Raw genomic sequence first — 24936 nt, 5'->3', positions numbered from 1 at the left:
GAATAAAACATTTATTAAACAAGGAAAGATGAACTATATTACAATACTCCTTTATTCACAACCATACCTTTATAGATATATACAGATTTGTAAGGATAACACAAGTTACAAAAGCTATCTTATACTCTAATGTAAGTATACACAGTCCGTGTAAACCAGTAGGTGACCTGTAGTCAGGCAGACTACGCTCTAAAAACAAGTGACAGACGCCACCCGAAACAGTTTCTATGGATCCTTCATCAACCCCCACCACTGCCACCAGAAACTTGTCACCGTGAGCCAACAGGTCTGAATGAACTCTATCTTTTACACAAGGGTTTCCAATCTCCACCCTTAAAGAACTTGTTTTGGAACCATCTCCCAAACAATGCTTTCTCTCAGGCACCTTCCACAAGAGCCCACCTTCAGGGCCTCGAAATCTTCCCTAGATCACCATGTGCATTCAATCTTTGCCTTCCATGCACTCCCTCTCTCTGACTCAGCCATGCCAACAGGACACTACTAATTCACACGCCCATAGTAAAGAGTTACAGACCTACGGCTGTCTCCTTGGGTCTTCTAGCTTCTTGCAAACCCATTTTGCTTTAAGTCTGTGTCCTGCGGTTTTCTCATTTTATGCTTGGAACCTTTCTCTGCTCCTCACTCTTAACTTGACTTAACAATTCCTTTTCCAGATTCCTGTCCTTGTCATTTGACTAAACTTAAAGGGCTTCTTGCGCCTTTCTCTTTTTCCTTTAGGATCTGCTCCCCGCAGTCCCCTCTCCCAGTAGACTGCTGACAATTTGGTAAATTCCTTGAGATCCAGAACTCACTTGACATTCACTGTTACTTAACTTTAGAGCAACTCATTTAAGATCCTTAGATTTCTTCTCCTCAGCAGTCTGCTAGTATGTTAGCTAGAGAGATATTTAAACTGCTCCCTTCACTTTAGAGCAAAATGACCAACTGAATACAAACTGCCTTCAGTTTCTTTGTGCCTGTGTGGGGCCTCTCTCTCTCTGGACCCCTGTTGCTAGGCAAAAGCACAGATTTTTCCAGTGCCTATGTTTTAATTCCCCTTCAAAAGCTGTAAATCTCATTAAACTGCAGGCATCTTTTAAAGTGAAACTAAAACTCAAGTTCTCCCTTTCCTAAGACACTAATACAGAAATACAAATTAAACTTAAACTTAAAGATTATTTCATTCCTAATGCGACAAATGCAAGTATAACTTACTTAAACTATTTCTAGTTTCTGACACAGGCATATTAATCCTGCTCCTAATCCATCTGTTCATATAGGTATATATATAGGGAGTAGGCAAGAAAGTGGAGTTGAGGCCACAATCAGATTAGCCATGATCTTATCAAAGGGAAGAGCAGGCTTGAGGGGCTAATGGCCTAATCCTGCTTTTAATTTATATGCTCATATGTTATTTCTCCTTCAATCGCTGAGAGTAATTTTTTAAACATAACCTTTGGAGAGGAAAATCAGGAGAGTTGGATAATGGGCAGCTGATATGGCATACATCAGCTACAAAAGTTAAAATTACCCCCAATAAATCTGGTAGTGCACTCCACAGTGTTACAAAGCTCAGCTTAAAAATATTTCTCCTGTTCTTTGACCAAAATCTCTTACATTCAATTATATATCTATGCCCCTTTGTATTTGACCCCTTAGTCACTGGAAACTCTGCTCCTGTCCCATCTCTTTATGACAATTTAATACATTTTAAATCTGCCTCCTTACAATAGGAGCCATGGAAATACCTACAATTAATCTTTGAGACACATCTGTCAAAGCATCCCACACTCTGGACAGACAGTCTTTAGGTAAAGTTTTGTTCTGCTCTTAATGGTCTTTTCTTCTTTCATTTGGCTTTTGGAGCAGAAGATGTCATCACATATTTAATGTCAAGTTCTCTAACCAGCCCAATGTCTTGCTGGAGAGCAAGTGGAACTCCAGGATATTGCCCTCAAGATGTTATTATGTGCTCCATGGCTTGGTCAGGGTTTCCGCAGTCACAGCCAGGCGAGGTTTTGAGGGGCTACTTGTACATCAAGTGACCACATCGGAGTGGGGTGGGGGGAACACATCTCACTACTTTCCTGCCCAGCCCCAAACTCTCATCCATAATAAGGGGGTTGGGGGGGCACTGAAATTGGCAGCCCATGCATGTTATGGCATGGGCAGTTGAGCGGGAGCACAAAGCCCGAGTTTTAAAATTCAGATACTTAAAGGGTGGGAAGGAATGGGGGGAGGGGTCGCTCTTTGGGATCTGCCCATTGCCAATCATTGGGCAGCCCCCACTTAGCTCAAGGCACCCCATTACTTCCTACCGGCTTCTTCCCTGAAACCCATTCCCTTCACCCCTCGCTCCTATCCTAATCTACCCAAACCCTCCCAGACCAGGACCCCGGACTTACATGTTCTGGGGATGCATGGACCTTGATCTTCCTCTTCTCCTGTAGTCCGAGCAGCTGCCGGTATTGATGGAGCTGCTGGCCAATTCGATAGGTTGATAGCTCAAGAGGGTGGGATTTCTTCCCCAATGTGGGCCCTCGTTAGTCCTCCCCACAGAGCTTTATCATCACTATTATGAAGTTGGCGGTGGGGGGTCTTGAAGGTTTCTATGGATGGGAGAGATCCAAGTTGATGCTGATACGAGCTATGCCTTTGCATAAGACCATAAGACATAGGAGCAGAAATTAGGCCAATCGGCCCATCGAGTCTGCTCCGCCATTCAATCATGGCTGATAAGTTTCTCAACCCCATTCTCCCACCTTCTCCCAGTAACCTTTGATCCCCTTATGAACCTATCTATCTCGGTCTTAAATATAGTCAATGACCTGGCCTCCACAGCCTTCTGTGGCAATGAATTCCATAGATTCACCACTCTCTGGCAAATGGAGTTTCTCCTCATCTTTGTTCTAAAAGGTCTTCCCTTTACTCTGAGGCTGTGCCCTCGGGTCCTAGTCTCTCCTACTAATGGAAACATCTTCCCCACGTCCACTCTATCCAGGCCTTTCAGTATTCTGTAAGTTTCAATCAGATTCCCCCCCCATCCTTCTAAACTCCATCGAGTATAGACCCGGAGTCCTCAAATGATCCGTATATGTTAAGCCTTTCATTCCTGGGATCATTCTCGTGAACCTCCTCTGGACCCACTCCAGGGCCAGCACATCCTTCCTGAGATACGGGGCCCAAAATTGCTCACAATATTCTAAATGTGGTCTGACCATAGCCTTATAAAGCCTCAGTAACACATCCCAGCTTTTATATTCTAGTCCTCTCGAAATAAATGCCAACATTGCATTTGCCTTCTTAACTACCGACTCAACGTGCAAGTTAACCTGAAGACAATCCTGGACTAGGACTCCCAAGTCCCTTTGCACTCCAGATTTCTGAATTCTCTCCCCATTTGGAAAATAGTCTATGCCTCTATTCTTCCTACCAAAGTGCATGACCTCACACTTACCCACGTTGTATTCCATCTGGCACTTCTTGCCCATTTTCCTAATATGTCCAAATCCTTCTGCAGCCTCCCCACCTCCTCAAAACTGCCTGTCCCTCCACCTATCTTTGTATCATCTGCAAACTTAGCCAGGGTACCCTCAGTTCCTTCATCTAGATCATTAATGTATAAAGTGAAAAGTTGTGGCCCCAACACTGACCCTGCGGAACTCCACTAGTCACTGGCCAACATCCTGAGAAGGACCCCCTTATCCCCACTCTCTGCCTCCTGCCAGACAGCCAATCTTCTATCCATGTTAGTACCTTGTCTCTAACACCATGGGCTCTTATCTTACTGAGCAGCCTCTTGTGCGGCACCTTGTCAAAGGCCTTCTGGAAGTCCAAGTAGATAACATCCATTGGCTCTCCTTTGTCTAACCTACTCGTTATCTCCTCAAAGAATTCTAACAGATTTGTCAGGCATGACCTCCCTTTGGTGAAACAATGCTGACTTTGCCCTATTTTACCATGCACTTCCAAGTATTCTGAAATCTCATCCTTAATAATGGACTCTAAAATCTTACCAACGACCGACGTCGGGCTAATTGGCCTGTAATTTCCCAACTTTTGCTTCACCCACTTCTTAAACAGGGGGGTTACATTAGCGATTTTCCAGACCATCCCTGACTCCAGTGATTCCTGAAAGATCACCACTAACGCCTCCACTATCTCTTCAGCTATCTCCTTCAGAACTCTGGGGTGTAATCCAGGTGATTTATCCACCTTCAGACCTTTCAGTTTTCCTAGCACCTTCTCTTTGGTAATGGCCACCATACTCACCTCTGCCCCCCAACTCTCTTGAACTTTGGGGATGTTACTCGTGTCTTCCTCCGTGAAGACTGACGCAAAGTACCTATTCAGTTCCTCCGCCATTTCTTTGTTCCCCACTACTACTTCTCCAGCGTAATTTTCCAGCGGCCCAATGTCCACTTTTGCCTCTCTCTTACCCTTTATATATCTAAAAAAACTCTTGCAATTTTCTTTTATATTACTGGCTAGTTTACCCTCATAGTTAATCTTCTCCCTCCTTATTTCTTTTTTAATTGTCCTCTGTTGGTCTTTGTAGGCTTCCCAGTCCCATGGTTTCCCACTGCTCTTCGCCGCATTGTATGGTTTCTCTTTAGCTTTTATGCTGTCCCTGACTTCCCTTGTCGGCCATGGTTGCCTCATCCTCCCTTTAGCATGCTTCTTCTGCCTAGGGATGAATTTTTTCTGTGTCTCCCAAATTAGTCCCAGAAACTCCTGCCATTGCTGTTCCACTGTCTCTCCTGCTAGGCTCATCTCCCAGTCTATTTTGGCCAGTCATGCCTCTGTAGTTACCTTTATTCAACTGTAATATCGTTACATCTGATTCCAGCTTTTTCCTCTCAAATTGCAGGATAAATTCTATCATATTATGGTCACTTCCTCCTAAGGGTTCCTTCACCTTAAGCTCCCTCATCAAATCTGCCTCATTACACATCACTAAATCTAGAATTGCCTGTTCCCTAGTGGGCTCCACCACAAGCTGCTCCAAAAAGCCATCTCGTAGACATTCCACAAATTCCTTTTCTTGGGATCCACTGCCAACCTGATTTTCCCAGTCTACCTGCATATTGAAATCCCCCATGATCACTGTAACCTTGCCTTTCTTACACACCCTTTCTATCTCCTGGTGTATCTTGTGCCCCACATCCTGATTACTGTTCGGAGGCCTGTACATAACTCCCATTATGGTTTTTTTACCTTTGCGGTTCCTCAACCCTATCCACACAGATTCTACATCATTTGACCCTACATCATTTCTTGCTATCGATTTAATTTCATTTCTTACTAACAAAGCAACCCCACCCCCTCTGCCAACCTGCCTATCTTTTCGATAGGATGTATATATATCCTTGGATATTTAGCTCCCAGTCCTGATCCCCTTGCAGCCATGTCTCCGTGATGCCTACCGCATCACACCTGCCAATTTCAATCTGCGCCACAAGCTTATTTACCTTATTTCGTATACTGCGTGCATTCAGATACAACACCTTCTGTCCTGTATTTCCCGTCCCCTTTCTCATTGTCGTCCCTTTATCTGATGTGCTTGAAGTTAGATTCCTAGTCCTTTCTAAACACTGTCCTATTTTGTGTTCTGGAGACTTTAATAGCCTCTCCTGGGCTCTCCCTTCTTTTCAGTTTTTTCATTATTTTCCATGAAGTTGAATCCTCCCCCTGACATGCTAACCTGCTGCTTTGTTTCCCATTAGTCATACTTCTTGGAGATTTACCCTTCCCTCCACCCCCCCCCCACTTTCTAGTTTAAAGTACTGTTGACCACCCTATTTACCCTTTTTGCTAGAACATTGGTCCCAGATCGGTACAGATCCCTCCTGTTCCAATACTGATGCCAGTGCCCGATGAAATGGAACCTCCCTTTCCTGCACCACTCCTTTAGCCACGTGTGAACTTCCCTTATTCTTGCGCCCCTATGCCAATTTGCACGTGGCTCGAGTAGTAATCCAGAGATTATAACCCTTGAGGACCTGTTCTTTAATTTAGTTCCTAGTTCCTGATAATCCCCATACGGGTCCTCTTTCCTAGTCTTATCTATGTTACTTGTCCTGACATGGACCACAACAACTGGATCCTCCCCCTCCCTCTCCAATATCCTTTCAAGCCGGTCAGAGATGTCCCTCACCCTGGCATCGGGCAGGCAACATACCATGCGGGACTTTCGATCCTGCTTACAAAGGGGGCTATCAATTCCCCTAACTATAAAATCATGTTGCTACATCAAATAGAAGGAAGGGTGATATTTGACAGGCCTGGTAACTACTGAACTGGAGTTGATCTGAGAGTTCCAGAGATTATCCTCATTAGTGAGTGAAGTTGCATATCAATGGGTGGAATTTTCCATGCCTGCTGGCGTTGGTCGTGTCCAGCGGCATTGACAATATGGCGGAAAGGCCTAAAATCATGAAGTTGAGAAACCAGTTTGTGATTGTCCACTCAACCCGTTGACGGCCATCGGATGTCAGGAACCTCATTGTAATACATCAACATGTCACTATAAGGCCAGCCTGCCGGACTCACCACCATCCCCTCTGCCCCTCTGGATTATCTGCCCGCATCAGTGAGAAAACATGTTGGTGCAGAATACGTCTTGCCAAGTGTGACAGGAAAAAGTCAGGACTTGCTGCCAGGGCCTTTCTCACATTGTGGACATCCAAGGAGCAGAAGATGATGGAGCCCAACAGCAACGGTACACTGCAGGAATGTCCATGGCATGCTGGGTGGATTCTCACGGACATGGCTCTGCTGCGAAGCAGCTTATGGCAGTTGGAAAGTCACTGTTGATGCTCACAATGCATGATGGTCGAGGGGGTGGGAGAGGTAGGTCTAAGATTGACTGGGGGAGGAAGAGGTGTCAGGGGTGAGGTTGGGAGGTGGGGAGGGGTTACGTGAGGGAGTCGTGGGCAACGGGTGGGGGAAGGTGGCAACCGGGAAGGTAGGTGTAAGGGGGTTGGAGGGTCTAAGGGAACGACTTTGGAGGCGGGAAATAATATGGAGAGGGGAGGGAGTCCAGTGGGAGAAAGGAGTGTGGAGAGGGGAGTGAATAAGGGTTGAGGAAGAAGTAAGGATGGAGGAAGAAATAAGGATGGAGGGAGGAGTCAGGAAGAGGGAAGGACTAAGGGTGGCGGAAAAAGTAAGGTGTCTGAAGGAGCCAGGAAGGGGGAAGGACCAAGTGGAGGTGGGGGGTAGGAGTCTGGGGGGGAATGGGAGGACTAAGGGGAGGGGTAGGGGTTGTGTGGGAGAAGAGGTCTGGAGGGTAGGATGTCCAGGTGAATGCAAAAGCGAGGGGCCTGATGGGTCCATGACTGCCTCTTGAGGATCGAACCGAAGATGGGCGTGGTACAAGGGAATGTGAGAATGACCGCAGCCATAATGAAGCGGTAGCTTGGGAGGGTGAGGGTCCAAAGGTAGCAGTGGAAGGACGGCAAGAGTGGTTGGTGGGGACTCGGAGGCAGACATGACCCTAGGGATGGGAAAGAGGAAGTGAATGTGGATGGGGATAAGATTTTTGGGAAGGAAAGGTGCACATTGACTTGGACATCCCCAAAGGAAAAGTGTTGTGGCTGGTATGTCACGGACGGATGGTAAAAGGTTACGCCGGGGTTCAATTGTGTTGGCGGAAAGAAAATGGGTGACTGGGAGAGGGATAAAGGGTGGGGGAACGAGAGTAAACCAAATTAACACCATGCTGTCCAAATTGAAAGTGAAACAAGAGTCGTGATGGGTGAGATCAGGTGCTACATGGGAATGTGATCAGTGGGTGGGTGGAGATACAGGTCAGCTCAGATGGACAACTGAAAGTGAACCCTAGCAGGCAGCATTGAAAATACTCTGGGCATTGATGAGTGTGAGATGGGAAGGATCCATGTGTGTGCAAGAGTGCTCACATGAGGCCCTGAAAGGCCTTGCCACACAGACACTTCTCCCTCCAGAATCATTCATGGGCCAGCTGCTCCCTCTGTTGTGACAGAGGATGAGGTTGAGGGGGTGACAGGAAAAGGGGACTCAAAGGGAGTGGACAGCCTCTGAGATTCCTGAATGGATGACCCAGAGGTGTCTAGCTGCTGCTCCTCCTCCCTTCAGGTGCTCAAGGGCCCCGGCCCAACTTGTTCAGAGGAAGGTGCACCTAGAGGGATGTCAAGGTGCCCCGCTTCCCTCTCGTATTGTCACTTCAGGAACTCACCCATGGCTCTCGGAATGGAGTGCAGCTCTGTTCGCATCTTTGCATTCCGCTGGACCAGGGTCTTCATGGCATCCTCCATCATCCCCAAGGTGACCTCCATAGGTGCACATGTGGGCACCATTTCATCAGAGAGCAGGCGGAGACACTCCTCCATCTCGCAATCCACTTGATTCAGGGCTTCCAACAGCACTGACTGATAATCCTCCACCTTCTGCTGAATCACCAGGATGAGTTGGAAGTCGAATCCAGAGGTTTGTCATCTGACTTGGACCTCAGAGATGCCTTTTCCCCAACAGTCTTCCGAGTGCTGGGGAGCTCTGCTGAACCTTCCTCTGCCTCCTCCTTCTGCAGACACATGTCCATGTGGTGACCACCAGATTGTGAACCTGAGCCTGCTCTAGAGCTAAGTTTTGCCAAGGTGAGTGTCTCTGCACTCATGCAAGGTGTGGGTAAATGCTGTGGCAGGTCTTCTAGGCTGCGTATTTCCAACTCTTTAATGGGGAAGATGTCCTGTTGACTGGAGGTGAAGACCTGATAGGGTTGAGGGACTGACTGGCTGAGGGCGTTGGTCACTTGGCAGGGCTCCTATGAACCAAAGTAGAGATAATTAGTGCATGGCAGCAGAGTCAAAAGCAGGAGAGAGAGCACTCACAATTACATTGAGAAGAGATGAAGTGGTGCAGGATCCTCACTTTGGTTTTCGCCGCCGACCTCACGATCATCACAGGCAGGGTCCAAATCCTCACCAGTCAGTGCGATGGCACACTCCTCAAAGTGAGTGAGGGGCCTAATGTGGGCCACACAACCCCTGGTGTGGGACCTGTCCCTGCTGATGTGAGCAGGCTTCTCCTGCAAGAAAACAGATGGAGAGAGTGTGAGCAGGAAGCATGGCACTGCATGGAATGTTTGCGAGGTGAGTGGAGCCATGGAAGGGATAAGGTCGCAAGCTCCAGAAGATCTGAACCTGATGGAGATGTGAGGGTATAATCGCACTTTTTCTCTATAGAAAGTGACATTTTGGACGTGTTGTGCCTTATGATGGACTTGGCTGTGTTTGGTTGCAGTCTCCACTTATAGAAATATTCAACCATTTTTGACAATTCAGAGTTTAGGATGGCCTCCATATCTTGGAATGATTTTGGCTGAGTTTTCAAGGTAATATTGTCGGTGTATGAATAATCATGATGATGTGGTAGGTATGTCACTACTGTGGATGTTAAAAATGTTGGTGCCAGGAAACTGCCCTGTGGGAAACCATTGTTGAGTGTTTTTGGAGTGCTGACTTTAACTTGCGGGTAGACCTTCATCCTTCTGTTGCTCAGTAACATCCACAGCAGCCGGAGTAGCTTGACACATAACAGCAGGGACAGTTTGAGTATCAGTCCACACTTCCAAACAGTATCATGGGCTGAGGAAAGATATATGAAAGCGGCTCCAGTCTTGAGCTTGTGATGAAAACTAGTCTCAGTGCTTATGGTGATAGCAAGGATTTGTCCACTGCAACTGCGTTAGGACCTAAAGCCATCCTGCTCTTCGGGGTGGGATGAGTTGTTGATAGGGATAATTCTTAAAAGAATGAGCTTATAGGTTGTATAGAGCAGTGAAATGGGCCTATAGCTCCCAGGGTCACCTGCTGGTTTGCCTGGTTTTGGAAGGTCTATTACCATTGCCTCTCATAAGATTTGGGAATGTGCCCATTCTCCATCACAACTGATAAGAGTGCCAATAACCATTGTTTTGCCAATGGGCCAAGATGATACAGGAAGTCCAGTGGAATATCATCCTTCCTGGCAGCTTTGCCCATTTTTTTGAAGTTATTAGGCCAGCATCCAGTGCCAAGAGGGTAAAGTCATCTGGCCGTGGAAAAAACCCCTGGGAAACTTGTCATTGCTTACTTGAGCTTTCTCTTGACCTTCTGTTCGTGTTGTTTATCGAGGGATCCCTTTGAGTTGGCCAGTGAATTGGCAGCAACAGCATTTGCGTTTACTTGTGGGTTAGCGGCCTCTCCTGGTTTGATGCTCTTTGGTCCCTCATGAGATTCCAGGCTCGATGATCTGAATGTATAATGTCCATGGATTCTACACAGTCCAGCCAGCTTTATTGTTTACGGTTGTCCAAAGATTCAAGTAATGCTGTGGCTGCTGCCAGATCTCTTGTTTGTTGCTATTGTTGAAAGAGGATTTTGCATTCAGGACTCCAACAGGGTATGTACTGCTGTCTGAAACCTCAAGGGATGTTTCTTTGCTACAGCAATAAACAGGGCCACAAATCAATTATACTGTTTCGGTGCCAGGGGGATGTGGTAGATGGTTTTCTCTATTTCGGCAGTAAATCCAAGCCAGTTTGCCTTATGGAAGTTCCATCTTGGCACTTGTTTTGATGACATGACAGGAATTTCAACCCCCCGTATGGCTGCTAATTGGCTTATGTTAACTGTGTGAGAAGACTGGAAGGACAATTCTGGGCAGGTGTACAGGGGCCCTTCACTGTCTGATGAGGCAATGGTGAGGTCAGGGTTATATTCCCTGTCCCACCTTGCTGATTGGAAGTTTGCACAGTTTTATCATCACACATAAGATGAATACCCTATGCTGGCCTTCTCCATTGTTATCATTTGAATGATAGACCCATTCTGTTGGGGGACTATTGAAGTCTCCCACTTTTATGGTTGGATGTTGAGGGGGTCGGGAATCTGGATTAGGCCATTCCTCATTGAGCAGTTTATAGACATTGATAACTATCAGCTCACTAACCTTGACAGCTGCTGTCCAGATACCTCCACGTTCTGAGCTTGGGATTGCAATATACTTAGTAATTTCATCTTTCATATAAATCAACCATATTCTGCATGGTATAAGGTTGAGGCAGGCTTATATCCATGGATCTTGGAACGATGTGCTTGCTCGTCATTGGTGACATGTATTTTCTGTAACACGAGGGCATCAATGTTATTTGTTCCCAGCAGCATTTCCAGATAGTCACGTTTGACCAGTGAGTGGCCTTCAACATTTAGTTGACAGATCCATGTTTCAGAGTACAATCTATGGAATACTTGGCCTTGAGAAGGGTTGTTGCGATCCTTTTGATTTTTAGTTTTGCTCTTTTGACCGGGAGGCCTATAAGGGGCACTCGGTCGCTGTTCCAGTGACATTAGTTACGGATTTGAGAGTTTGAGAATCAATTTGACAGGGTGGGCTGGGTGAAGTTTGCCATCATCCACCCTAATGGTGATCACAGCAGATATGCTCCTCGAGGTATGGGTGTCAGCCATTGCCATGATATGGCCCGGTCCACATCCGAACTACACATTTAACACTGTTTCTCTGGAGTTTCCAATGATCTTCCTGTGAAGCTACAATGGGAATTCACAAGACATCTCTCATCCCCACCACCACCACATACAAAAGTTCTAGGCACAACTGTCCTTTAATCCACAATCAGTTCATAATTTAAAAGCTGAAGCAGAACAGTGTTTTAAAGAGGAGGGATGGTTTTCTGATTTGGTTTGGTAAGCCAGGCAGAAAATCATTTGGGGACTCATCTGGCTAGGACAATTTCTGCCATCATAATAATCTTAATGCACCATTTCTGCCAAATAGCCAAAACACCCACCAAAAAAATGGCAGATGGTGTGGCAAGGAACCCAGGGGAATTGCAATAAAAGCATGACATCATATCTTGTACATCTTTACTGGCTGCAATGCTAAAGGTAAGTTTCATCCCTTTACAACTGGTACCCAGCATTGCTATGAAGTGCAAAACTCTAGCCCCTAATTTGAGGACAGATGTTAGTGCAGTTAATGAAGAGTCTATCATTGACAATCCCCCAGTCAATGGGTTTCCACAATTTCATGAGGCCATGAACTTCTGGAAACCAAGGCCACCTCTACTCTATGCATGCAGCTGTAACAATCTATTGTCCCTGTGAACAGGGTCACCACCAGGCATCAAAATATTCCAATCAACAAATGAGAAATATGCAAGGGTTGGCGCCAAGCTCCGTGGGTTGGTTGGCAAATATCTTGTCTCAAACAATTCCAGTTGTGTTCCTGCCGCAGGATGAAACCCCGGTCAGTTAGGTTTTCAGGAGTGATTTATCTCAGATCCTTTTATCAATTATTTTGTCACATATGTTAAGACAGAGACATGAGTTTTAGCTGGAAGTATTTTTTCCCTGCTTGCCTTTACAACAATCCTTGCTAAAAACACACAATTTGTTCTGTGTGTTAGGGTTAATGCATTTGCTAAGTGAGCATTATCGGTCACCACTTGAAAGAGGAAGATGGATTCGCAATCCAGGTGGAAGCTTGAGTAAGCTATTAACCTGTTTCCTCTTTCGGGTTTTGACATACTGTGCTTTTCTAGTTTGTTCTATTTCCAATTTAGTGTGAAAAAACATTGCAGTTGTGAGTATGGTAACGTTTATTTAGTTAACAACTAGGTAACAGATGCCTTCACAATACTGGACCCATCTTTCAAGTCTTTGAATCATCTAATAGTTGAAGATAAGGCATCACATTACTTCAACAAAGCTTTTGAATGATCTTATAGTTTTACTTGTCAAATTTAATGATTTAAAATATCCTTCTTGTTCATTTCTAGAAAAAATTGGATTGAAGTTCTTAATATTTTTGTAGTGAAAAAAACTCCTGTGATATATCTTATGATGGTAAAGCAACAAATTTGACATAGATTCTCCACCCTCAGTACACTGATTCAGTGGGAAGAAAATGCCAGTAAAAGAAAGAAAAAAACTTGCATTACATCACGCCTTTATGACTGCAAGGTGTCCCAAGTATTTTTGAATTATATTCGCTGTTGGAAGTGTGGCAGCCAATTTACGCACAGCGTGTTCCCACAAAGCACAGTGAAAATAATGACCAGGCACTATGTTAATTGATGGATAAATATTAACCAGGACACCAAAGAAATTTCCCTGCTCATCCAAATCACTGCCAATGTCCTACCCTGCACAAAGTTCCACTCACCTATTATCTCTGTGCTTCCTTATATGGAAGCAGTGGGAGGTGGGTGTGATGCTCGCAGCATTGGTGAGGCTCAGGCGGAGTATTTGGATATTTATGTGAGCCTTGAGTGCCAGAAACTGGTGCTAGGCAAGTGATGAGGGTGTGATGCATTGAGTAGCATGAGAAAATGGTAAAGCAGAGGGTACAATATGTCATGTGACAATGCAATCACTGACTTTGACCACCAATTGAGGTCATTGGACTTCTTGTGCGAGGTACATGAGTCCAAATGCCAGGAATTGACATCCATGACTCACTGCTCCCAATCCCTACTGAAAGCTATCCTGGAAGCCCTCCTGTGCTCCCCCCCCACCCCACCATGGAGCCATGACATCTTTCCTCCTGTTTGCCTTCATTAAAAAGACCTCCAGCACACTTCAGTGATCCTGAAGTCCTTTCTCTGTCTCGTGTTCCATTTTCCTTGTTTATAATTGCAGCAATAGTGTCCGACAATAGCATCCTTTGATTCAGTACAGCTTCTCTTTAAGAGGAACAGACTGCCTTTAAGAACAGAAGGCTGATGCCGCCATGTGAAATGATCACATGCTACTTGGTTCCCTGTTGAGTGCAGAGGCAACCAACAGCATGGCAGATGCTTGACCCTACAATACAATCATGGAAATGAGATAGCAACACCAAATTTGTTTGTTGCTGACCTCCACCATAACAGGCATAGGCAAGTCGTAAATCATGACTCTTGCACTGAATAAAAGCATGGACCAATTTTTAGCCCTCGATATAAAAGGGTGAAAATTGTAACATAAATAACTTTATCTGCAGACTCCCAGTGAGACTACATGCTTGTTCCAAGACCAAGGCTAAAAAGCTCTGCCCCTAAGCATCGCCTCACTTAGGGCTGATTCATCTGTACAGTCACATGATCCCCATATAGTAAGAAACGTTTTAACTTACAATTACTACATTCCTCCCCATTTAATTTTGTTTTGGCCTCTTATTTACAAAAATATCTTAACCCATATTATATACAACTATATACAGTTCACGCCAGTATAAATTTAGCCATTGGGGAGGTTTTCAGATTCGGGTAGAGTGACTCAACTCTACAACTGGAAGTTCTGTTGGATCAACTTGCACAGGAACTGCAGCTTCAAGGACATCCCTAGGCAATGACAGTTCAGAATTACTTGCTTCAACAGAAGCATCTGGTATGTCTATTCCCTTGTCGATCTGGCAGCTCAGGGGTTGAAGTTCTGATTTTGATTTCAGGTGGATTAACTGGTTGTTGGAGGGTTTCTTGACTTCTGAGATGATCCACATGTTCCCTAACAATCCTGTTTTCCACTTTGACTTGAGGTCAAAGTGACTTGACTAAGGTAACCTGTTTCAGAGGCAATTGTGCCCAAGGACGCATATTGCTCCAGTCGCAAAATTTCATACAAAAATTGTCTCTCCCATTATAAGCTCTCAACCTTTACTGTGAGTGTCATGATTAGCTTTCTGACTTCCCTGGTTTCTCTCCACCTTCCCCTCTAAAGTAGGGAATACTAGACTCAATCTTGTATGAAGCCTGCATTTCGTTAACAATTCTGAAGGTGTTAAACCAATGGTCGCATGAGGAGTTGGATGATAGCTGAACAGAAATCATGAAATTTGTGTTTTCAACGTTCCCTCTGATAGCTTTTTCATGCCTGTTTTAAAGGTTTCTACTATTTTTTCTGTTAACCCATTAGACAAGGGATGGTACGGTGCTGTTCTGACATGTTTAATCCCATTTAGGTTCACGAATCCTTGGAATTCAGTGTTAGTGAAAGCCGTACCATTATCTGGCACAATAACTTCAGGTAAATCATGAACAATGAAACTCTGGCGCAGCTTTTCAATGGTTGCAAATGAAGTAGGTGATATCACTTCAAACACTTCCATCCATTTGGAATGTGCATCGATAATTACCAGAAACATGGTACATAGAAAAAGACCTACATACATATATTGACCTATATATATAGTCTAACCCTGGGTCAACCAGGGCACTCCCATGGATGCAGTGAAGCTGCACCAGGCAACTTCTGTTGTTGCTGACACTGGAGACAGTGTTTATCCATTTTTTCTATATCATTGTCTATACCTGGCCACCAGATATAACTTGGTGCGAGCATCTTCATTTTTGAAATATCAGGATGTGCACAATGAGGTTCTTCCAATAATAGTTCTCTTCCTTGCACATGGATAACTACTCTTGCTCCCCATAACAAGATTCATCTTGATAACTCAGTTTGGATCTACGTAACAAAGAATATTTTAATTCTTCAGGGACTTGTGCATTTGACAATCCTTGTAATACTTGTTCATGGACTCTTGCTAAAATTGGATCTCGATTTGTCCAATTCTTTATCTTTCTCGCGCAGACTGGTGAGGAGTCCAGGAAATTCAATGCAAGTACTACCTCTTGAGGTACTGGAACATGTGTAATGCTATCTGACAAAGGGAGATGACTGAGGGCATCTACATTTTCTATATGCACAGCCAGACAGTACATAAAAGTGTACTCGCATGCCGACAAAATTAAAGCCCATCTTTGAATTCTAGCAGAGGCTATTGGTGGTATTGTCTTATCTTCACTAAACAAACCCAACAGTGGTTTGGGGTCTGACACTATGGTGAAGTGTCAACCATGCAAATGTTAATGGAACTTTTTTACTCTAAATGCGATAAATAAGCCCTCTTTTTCAATTTGAGAGTAACCTTTCTCTGCTGCAGAAAGGGTTCTGGATACATATGCTATCAGTCTCCTAGATCCATCCTCCAACTTGTGTGACAATGCTGCTCCCACTCCGTAGGGAGATGCATCACAGGTGAGTATCAATTCCTTAGATGGGTCATAGTGCACAAGCTGACACAATGAATAGAGAAGATCCTTAACTCTTATGAAGGCTTCCTTTTGCCATGCCTTCCAGGACCATCTGTGGTTCTTCTTCAATACTAAGTCTAAAGGAGCTAACACTGTAGACAGAATAGGTAAAGATCAACTGTATCACAGAATCACAGTGCAGAAGAGGTCCTTCAGCCCATCGAGTCTGCACCTGACACGTGAGAAACACCTGACCTATCTACCTAATCCCATTTACCAGCACTTGGCCCATAGCCTTGAATGTTATGACGTGCCAAGTGCTCATCCAGGTACTTTTAAAGGGTCTGAGGGAACCCACTTCCACCACCCTCCCAGGCAGTGCATTCCAGACCGGCGAGTAATAGTTTACTATGCCCAAAAAAGGCTTGAGCTCTGTGGCGTTGGTAGGAGAAGGCGCATCCTTGATGGCCCTGACTTTCTCCTCTTCATGAATGCAATCCTTGGACATCCACTCAATGACCCAGATACGTAACTTATTTTGCTTGGAAGGTGCACTTTTTTTTTAAACAAACACCAGTCTCCAAAAAACTCTTCTGAACCTCATCCAGGTTTGCCACATGATCTGCTTCTGTGGATCCTGTGATTAGGACATTGCCCAGGTACACTATAGGCAGAATATTGCCATTGGCATGTGGGGGTGGGCCCGACATGCCGACGCATAAAATGACAGCAATGACATCGGGCTTGCGTCTGGAAGTCATCGTGCGTCATTTCGACATTTCGTTCAGCAAGCGCGCGCCAGAGTCAGCTGTGCGCCCGTTGACCTGTCAATGGCCTATTAAGGCCATTAAAAAAGCAATTAAGGTTGTTAACAATGCTGCCCATCCAACCTTAAGGTTGGTGGGCAGGTGAAGAGCCCTAGTGGCCTTCGCATGGGCGGGATGAGGTTTCCTGAAGGTTTTATAAAATAAATAAAAAGGTGTGCAAAATTCACAAACATGTTCCAGCTCATGTGACACTGTCACCTGAGGGGACATGTTTGAATATTTTTTTACTTTATCTATACAAAAGTTATATCATCAACTTAATCTCTCTCAGGCTGCTCCGTGCCTCAGGGGGATTGCTGAGCTCTTTCGCGAGCATGCATGAAAGAGCTTAGGCCGCAACTCTCCCTCCTCCCCTCCACCCGCACAGGTAGCACTGAGCGCTACCGGCCATGCGTTACGCTGGGCCGGCCTTAATTAGCCCACCCACGTAAAATGACAGCGCCCAGCCGATCCAAAGTGGCAATCAGCTCCGTGCCCACCTGAGCCCAATCCTGAACAGCGCGCATGCCGTAGGAAAATTTCACCCCTATAACTCAGGGTAGCACTTGTAGTAAGTTTTCCATGGTTCTTTGGAAACTCAGACAGGTAGATGACACAGCGTAGTGTGGATGTGTGTATTGGTACAGGCCCTTGTGCATGTTTATGATGACATAGCTTCTTGATGTGTTGTCCAGATTGAGTTGTTGATACGCATGGCTCATGTCCAGTTCAGTGTAGGATCTTCCTCCTGCAAGTTTAGCATCCAGATCTTCAGCCTTTGTTATTGAATCTTTGTGTATTTTTGCAACCTTGTTTACCATTAATTTATTATCCCTGCAGATGTGAATGGTTTGGTCTGGTTTTAGCACAGGGACTATGGGTGCTGCCCATTCTGAAAATTGGAATGGCTGTATTATTCCTAACTTCTCCAAATGACATAATTCCATATCTACTTTTTCTTTTAGAGCCTAAGGTACAGGTCTTGCCTTAAAAAAGCCAGGGTGTTGCTTCAGGGTCAACATGTATTTTAGCTTGTAGACCTTCGATTTTCCCCGACTCATCTTGGAATACTGTGTAATATATTTTCAGCAATTCTGTAATTCTTCCTATCTTGACCTGAGCCAGGATTTCAGGATTTTCTGATTGGGGGGGTGGGGTGGGGGGTTGGGGGCAGGAGCCCGATCACCACCCGCGAATGCGTCTGCTCCGCCATTTTATGTGGGCAGGCCAATTAAGGCCCGCCTAACGTATTTGCCGACTCCCATGGATGGCGGGAGCGGGCGGGTAGCGGCAGGCGTGCACAGACCACTGGGTCCAATGGAAACCTGGCAGTCTGTTTAAAAGAAGGCCTGGCAGTCTTTTGTAGGCTGCTCACAATGGCCAGTTCTAGGCTGCACCAGAGGGTTTCGGGTGAGGAGGGCAGGCTGTAAGGAAGGCCAGAGGAGCAGGGCAGGCTACAGGGTAGGCCAGCGGGAGGGCCAAAGCACTTGCTGCCCTCCTCATGGAGGTGCAAGCACGGCAGGACTTGTTGGTTCCCCAGGATGGGAGGAGGAGGCTCCCTCCCACCACCCCCCAACCCCCACCGCCCCCCTCTACATGACCAAATGTGTCTGGGAGGAGGTGGCGGAGGTGGTGAGCTCCTGCGACGTGGTGCAGCGCACTTGGATCTAGTGCCGCAAGCACTTCAATGACTTGTTGTACTCTGGCAGGGTGAGTACCATCCTGGCATTGGGCATTTAACCCAGCAGGTATCCTTACCCCCTGCGCCACCCCTCCCGCCCACCAAGTCTTACTGTCATGACTGTATTGAATCACTTAGGGCATTTTTCCTTTGCTGGGTGGTCAAGCAGATATTGCCCATGCTGAGGTCAGCCTGAGTGGGTCAGGAGGAGATCAGTTTTCCCCCGCACTGTGTTGTTCTTAGTCGCTCATGACTAGTTTGGGAGCAATCTGGAGGAGCTGCAGCTATATTCAGAACTCCAGGACATGTCCTATTCAGGGTGATGAGATGGTGGAAGGGGAGTCTCAAGGTGGCAAGGCAAAGAGCCATCTGCTACTCTCTACACTACATGTGATTGCGCCTCCTTTCAATGCGAGGAAATTCTGTGTGGTTTCTGAAATGATGTATGCAGCAAGTGTACAAAGGGGTGTTGGAGGGTTTGGGAGCAGGCCTAGCATCTTTGTCCGAGTGATCAGCAGCAGCGGGGAGAGGAGGCACTGGAGGCCTGATGTGTCCCACTCTGGTTGGGGTGGGCCATGCGCGAACAGAGTCCATGTGCAATTTGCCCAAATGAATGGTCTTCTCTCATTTTCAGGAGAAGGATGCTCATAATGCGTCCAAGCGTGTGAGGACTGGAGGCGGCCAGGCACAACTCTCCATATTAAGCTGTTTCGAGCAGGAGGCCCTTGAGCTGGAGAGACACCATGCACCCAGGTCTACTGGCGTCGGTGAGGCTGAGGTACCACAGCCAGTTTTTTAAGGCCAACAGTGAGGTCCACAGTTTCCTCCCAACAGCCCCCTAGTACTGAAGATTGTTAAATTAGTTACTGTTGCAACATTGCTCGGCCATTGGTTCTAGAAGGTTGTGCGCATAATGAGCCTGGGGGACAGGGATGAAGTTTGTCAGTGTGTGCATGCTAACTGATCCAATGTCCTTGTTATTCCTTTCAGCATCATCAGAGGACAGACGGGAGGAGGAGCAGCAGATGCTCCCTCTCATACCTGAGGGGCCTGAAATCTCATCAGCATCACACCATTTCTGTGAGGCAGGCACCAGCACAAATACCAGGTGGGAATTCAAACACCGGCTAGTGTCCCGGGGCACTCGCTAGAGGAACTGGTAGAGACAGAGGGTGCCCATAGCGCCAACAGTCGGAGGACTGCAAGGTGCCAGGCACATACTCAGTTAGTGCTTGGTGATGTGCCTCTGGAGTCGTCCACAACACAGCAGGTGCAGGAAATGCAGCCAGGTATGCGGGAGCATCTGGGGGAGATGCATGAGGCTATGCTTGGCTTGGTCTCTGTGGTGGAGGATTTTACACAGACAATCGCTGAAGCAATGAGCCACATGTCCGAGCGTCATGTGTCCTCCATGGAGAGAATGGCGACTCTCATGGAGAGCCTACTCCAGGTGACCCACCAGGGCTTCATGGGGTTGCGCTTGGCCAGCAAGCCCTCACATCGGCATTGGCCTCAGCTGGTCACTGCCAGTGTGGGGGATAGTCTGGGCATCAAGCTTCCCAGCTCATTGCACATCCATCCACAGTGAGCAGGGATGTCTGAAGCGGTCTAACATCAGCACAACAGCTGCCTGGCGTCTCTGCGGGCTCCTCTCAGGGCACTCCAGATGAGGGCACCAGTTGCCCAGTCCCTCTCCCAGTGACTATCATCCGGTGGGGCTGTGACGACTGGGGAGATGCCAGCTGTGGAACTGGCCACTTGCTCCCAGGCGAAGCCAGCACAGGTTCCATGGGCCAGAGGACGCTCGTCAAGGTCATCGAGGCCAACAGGGCAGCAGAGTCAGCAGGCTGTCTCAGATGCCACTTCGAGCGATGGGGCAGCACCAAGATGTAGCTCCCATTTCTCACTGGTACTTTTCTGTTGGCCCGAGATTAGGTCCTTATGATTTATGTTGGATTGTTTACACTGCTGTTTAATAATTGTGAGAACTTCTGATTCGCACATTAAATGCCAGATATGTGACTATGGCTGAGGATGGCTCGTTCATTCTGCATGTCATGTGTATGTTTAAGAAAAGCGTCATGAGTGTTTATTTGGACATTCATCATTATGTACAAGGCCCTTATTTACTGCTGATGACCTGGCAGATTTTGCACTTAGGGGGAAAATTCTCCCCCCCATTGAGGGGGAAGCGCAGGAGTGGGCGAAGGCAGACGTGCCTCCGATCGGTGCCCCCAATTGGGGGCACGCTGTCATTTTACGTGGGCAGGCCAATTAAGGCCCGCCAAGCAAGATGTCCGCCAGGAAGCGCTATATGCTCCCTGTGTGGGCGGGGAGGATTCCCTCAGCCGAGAGTGCACTCATTCACACTTGCAGAAGAACGCACTCATCTCCCCGAGGCTAAGGGTGCTTCAGGGAGATCAGCTCCAAATTTAAAAATGGTAAGCAAATGATAACAACATTCCCCTGACATGTCCCCTCATGTGACACTATCACATGAGTTGGGACATGTCCATCACTTTTACCGAAACCTTTATTAAATATTATTAAATCCTCATGAAGCCTCATCCCACCCGTGGATGAGGTTTCATGCTTTTTCCTAAGCACCCCCAAGGGCTCCCGGCCTGTCTGCCAACACTAAGGTTGGATGGGCAGGTCTAGTAATGAGGTTAGTTACATTTTAAATGGCCTCAATAGGCCGTTGACAGGTCGGCAGGCGCACAGCTGATTCGGCTGCACCCCCGCCAACCTGAAAATGGAAATGATGCGGGGTGATGTCAGGGTTCCACCAGGCATCATCCCGCATCATTTTACGAGTCAGCGAGCGGGCCCTACCTGGGGCTCCATCTGTGGTGTGTTAGCTGAAAGTTTGTTGGATTAAAGCATCCCAGGTATCTCTGCCTCCTTGGTGTAGAACCGGGTCAGCGTCTACCCCCTCAGCATTTCCCTGTGCTTGCTTATCCTTGGAATCACTTCTGGACTCATCGTGTGCAGTCGCAGCCACTGCTTCGACATCTTCATCGTCCACTGCGTCTCCCCTTTCCAGCACAACCACTATCAGAGAGACATGATCTAGGGGGCACTTGAGTGCGCCCCCTGAGCGGTCCAGGCAACAGAAGCTCATCTTGTGAAGACCGATGCCTCTCTCCACCACAGCTCTTGTGGAGGCGTGGCTCCTATTGTACTGCTGCTCAGCTTCTGTTCTTGGATAGCAGAGAGGCGTCATGAGCCACCTTCTGTGGGGATAGCCCTTGTCGCCCAGCAGCCATCCATCCAGCCGGGCCGGGGCACTGAAGAACCCCAGTACCTGGGAGTGTCTTAGGATGTAGGCATTGTGGGAGAAGTCTGGGTACATTGCACAGACTTGTAGAATCTGCATCCTGTGATCACACACTATCTGCATGTTCATGGAGTGGAAGCCCTTCCTGTTGACGAAGGCACCAGGCTCGCCTGCTGGTGCCTTGAAGGCCACATGTGTACAGTCTATTGCACCCTGGACAAGGGGGAAGCCAGCAATGGCTGCGAAGCCTCTAGCTCACTGTGTCTGGCTTGCCCGGTCCCAACAGAAGTGGATGAAGATCAATGCACGCCTGAACAAAGCATCTGTAACCTGTTAGACACAATTGTGGACAGCTAATTGGGAGACACCACAAAGATCACTCACTGAGCCCTGGAAGGAGCCAGCTGCATAGAAGTTGAGGGCAACTGTGACCTTCAGAGCCGCTGGCATGGGGTTTCCGCCCACACAGTTAGGGGAGATCTCAGGCCCAATCATCTGACAGATATAGTTCACTGACATTCAGAGCCTCCTTTGGCACTGCACCTCAGACGTATTGAGGTAGTTGCTTCACCGCCTGTATACCCTGGCAGCAGGATAGTGGCATCTTCTGCAGCCCCTTCCAACTTGGACTACCTCTTGGTCCTGTGCCCCTTGTGCCTGTGCCTGACCCCCAAAGGTGGCTCTCCTGGAGGCTGAATGTGCACTCCTGGCCTCTTCCTCCTTCTAGCCCTGTCTTCCTCCTCAGAGGAGCTGCCTCCAGTGGACAGATCAGATCCCAAACCCCGGCTAAGGGGAGGCTTCCTGAAAGCTACGGGCCTGGAAAAGATTCCTCACTGCAGAGTGCTGACCCGAAGGTTAAGAGTCCAGAAAAAGCAGCTGGGATGCGCTCTGAAGTACTGAAGATCACACAGGCAAGTTTAATAAACTTTCTCCAATAAATACTCCACAGAGCAGATTCACGACTGCACTGAGCCCTCTTATCCCACCGTGGATGAGGTTAATACAAATGTCACCTACCCACCTGCCCGTTGTGCCCACACGCCAACCCAAAGATCGCACGGGTGCCTAAAAACTGGTGTCAGTTGAAGACTAAATGGCCTGCTAATTAATGGTGGGCGCGCGATGTAGTCTGATGAAGCCCAGCGAAACATCACTATGACGGGCAGTGTCACTTTATGCATGGACAAGTGGGGGGGTGGGGGGGGGGGGGACCTGTGGGGCCCACTCACCACCCCCCCATCCCCCGCCCCCACCCTCCACACACGTCAAAAGAAAATTTCTGCCCCTGAAAAATTTCTGACCAATCTGATTTCCTTCAAGCAATCATGGCCCAGAAGGCTAGGTCCTTCTCCTGTTACAATTATTGGCAGCTGAGCTGCCTGTTTCCTGAATGATACAGGTACAGAGGTGATGCCTTTCATCTGTATTGCTTCTCCTGTGTATGCTTGTAACTGAGCAACGGTTTTCTCCAAATTCAATGGCTGGGTGCCTTCTCTGAGGTGCTTAAAGTTATGTTCTCCCACCACTGTGGTCGATGCTCCTGTGTCAACTCCATGAGCAGAGTCTTTCCATTTACTTGAAGTGTAACAGTGATTGGTTCAATTTTCCTGGCCTTCAGATTATGTAGGGAATGAACTTCAGCCTCAGTAACTTCTGACTCATCTGAACTGACCTGATATCTGAATGGCTGCCTTGACTGAGTTTTGCACTGTTTAACAACATGCCTGTTTTTTCTGTGGCAGTAGTGGCATCCTGCTTCTTTAAATTTACGGACTTTGGGTGTGTGATTTCCCCCACAACAAAGAACAAAAAAAAAAACAAAGAAAAATACAACACAGGAACAGGCCCTTCGGCCCTCCAAGCCTGCGCCGATCATATTGCCTGTCAACCAAAACATTTCGCACTTCCGGGGTCCATATCCCTCTATTCCCATCCTATTCAAGTACTTGTCAAGCTGCCTCTTAAACACCACTATCATACCTGCTTCCACCACCTCTTCTGGCAGCGAATTCCAGACACTCACTGCCCTCAGCGTAAAAAATTTGCCCTGCACACCTCCTCTATAGTTTTCTCCTCTCACCTTAAATCTATGTCGCCAAATAATTGACTCTTCCACCCTGGGGAAAAGCTTCTGAGTATCTACTCTGTCTATGCCACTCATAATTTTGTAAACTTCTATCAAGTCGCCCCTCAATCTCTGTCGCTCTAGTGAGAACAATCCGATTTCTCCAACCTCTCCTCATTGCTAATAACCTCCAGACCAGGCAGCATCCTGGTAAACCTCCTCTGCCCCCTCTCCAATCCCTCCATATACTTCTGGTAATGTGGTGACCAGATTGCAATATTCCAAGTGTGGCCTAACCAAGGTTCTATACAGCTGCAGCATGACTTCCCAGCTTTTATACTAAATACCACTGCCAATGAAGGCAAGCGTGCCATATGCTTTCCTGACTACCTTATCCACCTGCGTTGCCACTTTCAGTGACCTGTGGACCTGTACACCCAGATCCCTCTGCCTGTTGATGCACTTAAGGGTTCTGCCATTTACTGTATAATTCCTGCCTATATTAGACCTTCCAAAATGCATTACCTCGCATTTGTCCGGATTAAACTCCATCTGTTATTTCTTTGCCCAAATCTCCAACCGATCTATATCCCGTTGTATCCTTTGACAATCCCCTTCATTTTCTGCAACTCCTCCAACCTTGATGTCGTCTGCAAACTTACTAATTAGCCCAGTTACATTTTCCTCCAAATCATTTATGTTTATCACAAACAGCAAAGGTCCCAGCACTGATCCCTGTGGAACTCCACTAGTCACAGCTCTCCATTCAGAAAAGCACCCTTCCACTGCTACCCTCTGTCTTCTATGACCAAGCCAATTCTGAATCCATCCTGCCAGCTCACCTCTGAACCTGTGTGACTTTACCTTCTGTACCAGTCTACCATGAGGGACCTCATCAAAGGTCTTACTGAAGTCCATGTATATGACATCCACTGCCCTTTCATCATCGATCATCTTTGTCACTTCCTCGAAAAACTCAATCAAGTTAGTGAGACACAACCTCGCCTTTACAAAACCATGCTGCCTCTCATTAATACCCATGCTGCCTCTCAC

Source organism: Carcharodon carcharias, chromosome 1, assembly GCF_017639515.1.
Source record: "Carcharodon carcharias isolate sCarCar2 chromosome 1, sCarCar2.pri, whole genome shotgun sequence".
NCBI classification, from domain to species: domain Eukaryota; kingdom Metazoa; phylum Chordata; class Chondrichthyes; order Lamniformes; family Lamnidae; genus Carcharodon; species Carcharodon carcharias.
The sequence above is the reverse complement of the archived record's forward strand: the minus strand, read 5'-3'. Positions refer to the sequence as shown.